Here is a 5,000-nt window from a genome sequence, read left to right as displayed (position 1 = left end):
GAAATCTGTTTGAATTTTCCTTCTGCTCGCAAGGCAAGAATTTTCCTTCTGGGCGCAAGGCAAGGCAAGGCAAGGCAAGAAAAACGGCACATTTCCAACTAACTGTTGCTTATGGCCAAACCACTCTGACAACGCCTGATCCCGTCTGATCTCAGAAGCTAAACAGAGTTGGGCCTGGTTAGTACTTGAGTGGGAGACTGCCTAGGAATACCAGGTACTGTAAGCATTTTATTTTGTCTTCTAGCAGAAATCTGTTTGAATTTTCCTTCTGGTCGCAAGGCAAGAATTTTCCTTCTGGGTGCAAGGCAAGAAAAATGGCACATTTCCAACAAGCTGTTGCTTACGGCCAAACCACTCTGACAACGCCTGATCCTGTCAGATCTCAGAAACTAAACAGAGTTGGGCCTGTTTAGTACTTGAGTGGGAGACTGCCTAGTAATACCAGGTACTGTAAGCATTTTATTTTGTCTTCTTGCAGAAATCTGTTTGAATTTTCCTTCTGCTCGCAAGGCAAGAATTTTCCTTCTGGTCGCAAGGCAAGGCAAGAAAAACGGCACATTTCCAACTAACTGCTGCTTATGGCCAAACCACTCTGACAACGCCTGATCCCGTCTGATCTCAGAAGCTAAACAGAGTTGGGCCTGGATAGTACTTGAGTGGGAGACTGCCTAGGAATACCAGGTACTGTAAGCATTTTATTTTGTCTTCTAGCAGAAATCTGTTTGAATTTTCCTTCTGCTCGCAAGGCAAGAATTTTCCTTCTGGGCGCAAGGCAAGGCAAGGCAAGAAAAACGGCACATTTCCAACTCACTGTTGCTTATGGCCAAACCACTCTGACAACGCCTGATCCCGTCTGATCTCAGAAGCTAAACAGAGTTAGGCCTGGTTAGTACTTGAGTGGGAGACTGCCTAGGAATACCAGGTACTGTAAGCATTTTATTTTGTCTTCTTGCAGAAATCTGTTTGAATTTTCCTTCTGCTCGCAAGGCAAGAATTTTCCTTCTGGTCGCAAGGCAAGGCAAGGCAAGAAAAACGGCACATTTCCAACTAACTGTTGCTTATGGCCAAACCACTCTGACAACGCCTGATCCTGTCTGATCTCAGAAGCTAAACAGAGTTGGGCCTGGTTAGTACTTGAGTGGGAGACTGCCTAGGAATACCAGGTACTGTAAGCATTTTATTTTGTCTTCTAGCAGAAATCTGTTTGAATTTTCCTTCTGCTCGCAAGGCAAGAATTTTCCTTCTGGGCGCAAGGCAAGGCAAGGCAAGGCAAGGCAAGGCAAGGCAAGGCAAGGCACACATTTCCAGACTGTTGTTTACGTCCAAACCACTCTGACAATGCCTGATCCTGTCTGATCTGAGAAGCTAAACAGAGTTGGGCCTGGTTAGTACTTGAGTGTGAGACTGCCTAGGAATACCAGGTACTGTAAGCATTTTATTTTGTCTCCTTGCAGAAATCTGTTTGAATTTTCCTTCTGCTCGCAAGGCAAGAATTTTCCTTCTGGGCGCAAGGCAAGGCAAGAAAAACGGCACATTTCCAACTAACTGTTGCTTATGGCCAAACCACTCTGACAACGCCTGATCCCGTCTGATGTCAGAAGCTAAACAGAGTTGGGCCTGGTTAGTACTTGAGTGGGAGACTGCCTAGGAATACCAGGTACTGTAAGCATTTTATTTTGTCTTCTTGCAGAAATCTGTTTGAATTTTCCTTCTGGTCGCAAGGCAAGAATTTTCCTTCTGATCGCAAGGCAAGAAAAATGGCACATTTCCAACAAGCTGTTGCTTACGGCCAAACCACTCTGACAACGCCTGATCCTGTCAGATCTCAGAAACTAAACAGAGTTGGGCCTGTTTAGTACTTGAGTGGGAGACTGCCTAGTAATACCAGGTACTGTAAGCATTTTATTTTGTCTTCTTGCAGAAATCTGTTTGAATTTTCCTTCTGCTCGCAAGGCAAGAATTTTCCTTCTGGTCGCAAGGCAAGGCAAGAAAAACGGCACATTTCCAACAAACTGTTGCTTATGGCCAAACCACTCTGACAACGCCTGATCCTGTCTGATCTCAGAAGCTAAACAGAGTTGGGCCTGGTTAGTACTTGAGTGGGAGACTGCCTAGGAATACCAGGTACTGTGAGCATTTTATTTTGTCTTCTTGCAGAAATCTGTTTGAATTTTCCTTCTGCTCGCAAGGCAAGAATTTTCCTTCTGGGCGCAAGGCAAGGCAAGGCAAGAAAAACGGCACATTTCCAACTAACTGTTGCTTATGGCCAAACCACTCTGACAACGCCTGATCCCGTCTGATCTCAGAAGCTAAACAGAGTTGGGCCTGGTTAGTACTTGAGTGGGAGACTGCCTAGGAATACCAGGTACTGTAAGCATTTTATTTTGTCTTCTTGCAGAAATCTGTTTGAATTTTCCTTCTGCTCGCAAGGCAAGAATTTTCCTTCTGGGCGCAAGGCAAGGCAAGGCAAGGCAAGGCAAGGCAAGGCAAGGCAAGGCAAGGCAAGGCAAGGCAAGGCAAGGCAAGGCAAGGCAAGGCAAGGCAAGGCAAGGCAAGGCAAGGCAAGGCAAGGCAAGGCAAGGCAAGGCAAGGCGCACATTTCCAGACTGTTGTTTACGTCCAAACCACTCTGACAATGCCTGATCCTGTCTGATCTGAGAAGCTAAACAGAGTTGGGCCTGGTTAGTACTTGAGTGTGAGACTGCCTAGGAATACCAGGTACTGTAAGCATTTTATTTTGTCTCCTTGCAGAAATCTGTTTGAATTTTCCTTCTGCTCGCAAGGCAAGAATTTTCCTTCTGGTCGCAAGGCAAGGCAAGAAAAACGGCACATTTCCAACTAACTGTTGCTTACGGCCAAACCACTCTGACAACGCCTGATCCCGTCTGATCTCAGAAGCTAAACAGAGTTGGGCCTGGTTAGTACTTGAGTGGGAGACTGCCTAGGAATACCAGGTACTGTAAGCATTTTATTTTGTCTTCTAGCAGAAATCTGTTTGAATTTTCCTTCTGCTCGCAAGGCAAGAATTTTCCTTCTGGGCGCAAGGCAAGGCAAGGCAAGGCAAGGCAAGGCAAGGCAAGGCAAGGCAAGGCAAGGCAAGGCAAGGCAAGGCAAGGCAAGGCAAGGCAAGGCAAGGCAAGGCAAGGCAAGGCAAGGCAAGGCGCACATTTCCAGACTGTTGTTTACGTCCAAACCACTCTGACAATGCCTGATCCTGTCTGATCTGAGAAGCTAAACAGAGTTGGGCCTGGTTAGTACTTGAGTGTGAGACTGCCTAGGAATACCAAGTACTGTAAGCATTTTATTTTGTCTCCTTGCAGAAATCTGTTTGAATTTTCCTTCTGCTCGCAAGGCAAGAATTTTCCTTCTGGGCGCAAGGCAAGGCAAGAAAAACGGCACATTTCCAACTAACTGTTGCTTATGGCCAAACCACTCTGACAACGTCTGATCCTGTCTGATCTCAGAAGCTAAACAGAGTTGGGCCTGGTTAGTACTTGAGTGGGAGACTGCCTAGGAATACCAGGTACTGTAAGCATTTTATTTTGTCTTCTTGCAGAAATCGACAATGCCTGATCCTGTCTGATCTGAGAAGCTAAACAGAGTTGGGCCTGGTTAGTACTTGAGTGTGAGACTGCCTAGGAATACCAAGTACTGTAAGCATTTTATTTTGTCTCCTTGCAGAAATCTGTTTGAATTTTCCTTCTGCTCGCAAGGCAAGAATTTTCCTTCTGGGCGCAAGGCAAGGCAAGAAAAACGGCACATTTCCAACTAACTGTTGCTTATGGCCAAACCACTCTGACAACGTCTGATCCTGTCTGATCTCAGAAGCTAAACAGAGTTGGGCCTGGTTAGTACTTGAGTGGGAGACTGCCTAGGAATACCAGGTACTGTAAGCATTTTATTTTGTCTTCTTGCAGAAATCTGTTTGAATTTTCCTTCTGCTCGCAAGGCAAGAATTTTCCTTCTGGGCGCAAGGCAAGGCAAGGCAAGGCAAGGCAAGGCAAGGCAAGGCAAGGCAAGGCACGCACATTTCCAGACTGTTGTTTACGTCCAAACCACTCTGACAATGCCTGATCCTGTCTGATCTGAGAAGCTAAACAGAGTTGGGCCTGGTTAGTACTTGAGTGTGAGACTGCCTAGGAATACCAGGTACTGTAAGCATTTTATTTTGTCTCCTTGCAGAAATCTGTTTGAATTTTCCTTCTGCTCGCAAGGCAAGAATTTTCCTTCTGGGCGCAAGGCAAGGCAAGGCAAGGCAAGGCAAGGCAAGGCAAGGCAAGGCAAGGCAAGGCAAGGCAAGGCGCACATTTCCAGACTGTTGTTTACGTCCAAACCACTCTGACAATGCCTGATCCTGTCTGATCTGAGAAGCTAAACAGAGTTGGGCCTGGTTAGTACTTGAGTGTGAGACTGCCTAGGAATACCAGGTACTGTAAGCATTTTATTTTGTCTCCTTGCAGAAATCTGTTTGAATTTTCCTTCTGCTCGCAAGGCAAGAATTTTCCTTCTGGTCGCAAGGCAAGGCAAGAAAAACGGCACATTTCCAACTAACTGTTGCTTACGGCCAAACCACTCTGACAACGCCTGATCCCGTCTGATCTCAGAAGCTAAACAGAGTTGGGCCTGGTTAGTACTTGAGTGGGAGACTGCCTAGGAATACCAGGTACTGTAAGCATTTTATTTTGTCTTCTAGCAGAAATCTGTTTGAATTTTCCTTCTGCTCGCAAGGCAAGAATTTTCCTTCTGGGCGCAAGGCAAGGCAAGGCAAGGCAAGGCAAGGCAAGGCAAGGCAAGGCAAGGCAAGGCAAGGCAAGGCAAGGCAAGGCAAGGCAAGGCAAGGCAAGGCAAGGCAAGGCAAGGCAAGGCAAGGCGCACATTTCCAGACTGTTGTTTACGTCCAAACCACTCTGACAATGCCTGATCCTGTCTGATCTGAGAAGCTAAACAGAGTTGGGCCTGGTTAGTACTTGAGTGTGAGACTGCCTAGGAATACCAGGTAC

The 5,000-nt window shown here is 46.4% G+C and overlaps 5 non-coding genes and 13 pseudogenes across 5 annotated transcripts; all 18 read left to right on the top strand.

The window, feature by feature from the left end:
- Positions 1–107: 107 nt before the first annotated feature.
- Positions 108–226, top strand: LOC132877583 (5S ribosomal RNA). The gene has a single exon (XR_009653258.1). It is a non-coding gene; the product is annotated as a 5S ribosomal RNA (ribosomal RNA).
- A 112-nt stretch (positions 227–338) lies between these two features.
- LOC132879802 (5S ribosomal RNA) lies at positions 339–457 on the top strand (annotated as a pseudogene).
- Positions 458–574: 117 nt separating this feature from the next.
- LOC132877881 (5S ribosomal RNA) lies at positions 575–693 on the top strand. The gene has a single exon (XR_009653543.1). It is a non-coding gene; the product is annotated as a 5S ribosomal RNA (ribosomal RNA).
- Positions 694–815: 122 nt separating this feature from the next.
- LOC132878297 (5S ribosomal RNA) lies at positions 816–934 on the top strand (annotated as a pseudogene).
- A 122-nt stretch (positions 935–1,056) lies between these two features.
- Positions 1,057–1,175, top strand: LOC132878168 (5S ribosomal RNA; annotated as a pseudogene).
- A 139-nt stretch (positions 1,176–1,314) lies between these two features.
- On the top strand, positions 1,315–1,433 carry LOC132881147 (5S ribosomal RNA; annotated as a pseudogene).
- Positions 1,434–1,550: 117 nt separating this feature from the next.
- LOC132878543 (5S ribosomal RNA) lies at positions 1,551–1,669 on the top strand (annotated as a pseudogene).
- A 112-nt stretch (positions 1,670–1,781) lies between these two features.
- On the top strand, positions 1,782–1,900 carry LOC132879801 (5S ribosomal RNA; annotated as a pseudogene).
- A 117-nt stretch (positions 1,901–2,017) lies between these two features.
- Positions 2,018–2,136, top strand: LOC132878640 (5S ribosomal RNA; annotated as a pseudogene).
- A 122-nt stretch (positions 2,137–2,258) lies between these two features.
- LOC132877582 (5S ribosomal RNA) lies at positions 2,259–2,377 on the top strand. Its single transcript, XR_009653257.1, has one exon. It is a non-coding gene; the product is annotated as a 5S ribosomal RNA (ribosomal RNA).
- A 234-nt stretch (positions 2,378–2,611) lies between these two features.
- On the top strand, positions 2,612–2,730 carry LOC132881146 (5S ribosomal RNA; annotated as a pseudogene).
- A 117-nt stretch (positions 2,731–2,847) lies between these two features.
- Positions 2,848–2,966, top strand: LOC132876695 (5S ribosomal RNA). The gene has a single exon (XR_009652402.1). It is a non-coding gene; the product is annotated as a 5S ribosomal RNA (ribosomal RNA).
- Positions 2,967–3,416: 450 nt separating this feature from the next.
- LOC132878877 (5S ribosomal RNA) lies at positions 3,417–3,535 on the top strand (annotated as a pseudogene).
- Positions 3,536–3,777: 242 nt separating this feature from the next.
- Positions 3,778–3,896, top strand: LOC132878876 (5S ribosomal RNA; annotated as a pseudogene).
- Positions 3,897–4,042: 146 nt separating this feature from the next.
- On the top strand, positions 4,043–4,161 carry LOC132881144 (5S ribosomal RNA; annotated as a pseudogene).
- Positions 4,162–4,320: 159 nt separating this feature from the next.
- LOC132881143 (5S ribosomal RNA) lies at positions 4,321–4,439 on the top strand (annotated as a pseudogene).
- A 117-nt stretch (positions 4,440–4,556) lies between these two features.
- LOC132876694 (5S ribosomal RNA) lies at positions 4,557–4,675 on the top strand. Its single transcript, XR_009652401.1, has one exon. It is a non-coding gene; the product is annotated as a 5S ribosomal RNA (ribosomal RNA).
- Positions 4,676–4,889: 214 nt separating this feature from the next.
- The window catches only part of LOC132881142 (5S ribosomal RNA), a 119-nt pseudogene continuing 8 nt past the window's right edge, over positions 4,890–5,000 (top strand).

The sequence above is a fragment of the Neoarius graeffei genome, assembly GCF_027579695.1.
Source record: "Neoarius graeffei isolate fNeoGra1 chromosome 18 unlocalized genomic scaffold, fNeoGra1.pri SUPER_18_unloc_1, whole genome shotgun sequence".
Lineage (NCBI taxonomy): Eukaryota > Metazoa > Chordata > Actinopteri > Siluriformes > Ariidae > Neoarius > Neoarius graeffei.
Note: the sequence above shows the minus strand (reverse complement) of the source record. Positions and strands in the feature narration are given on the sequence as shown.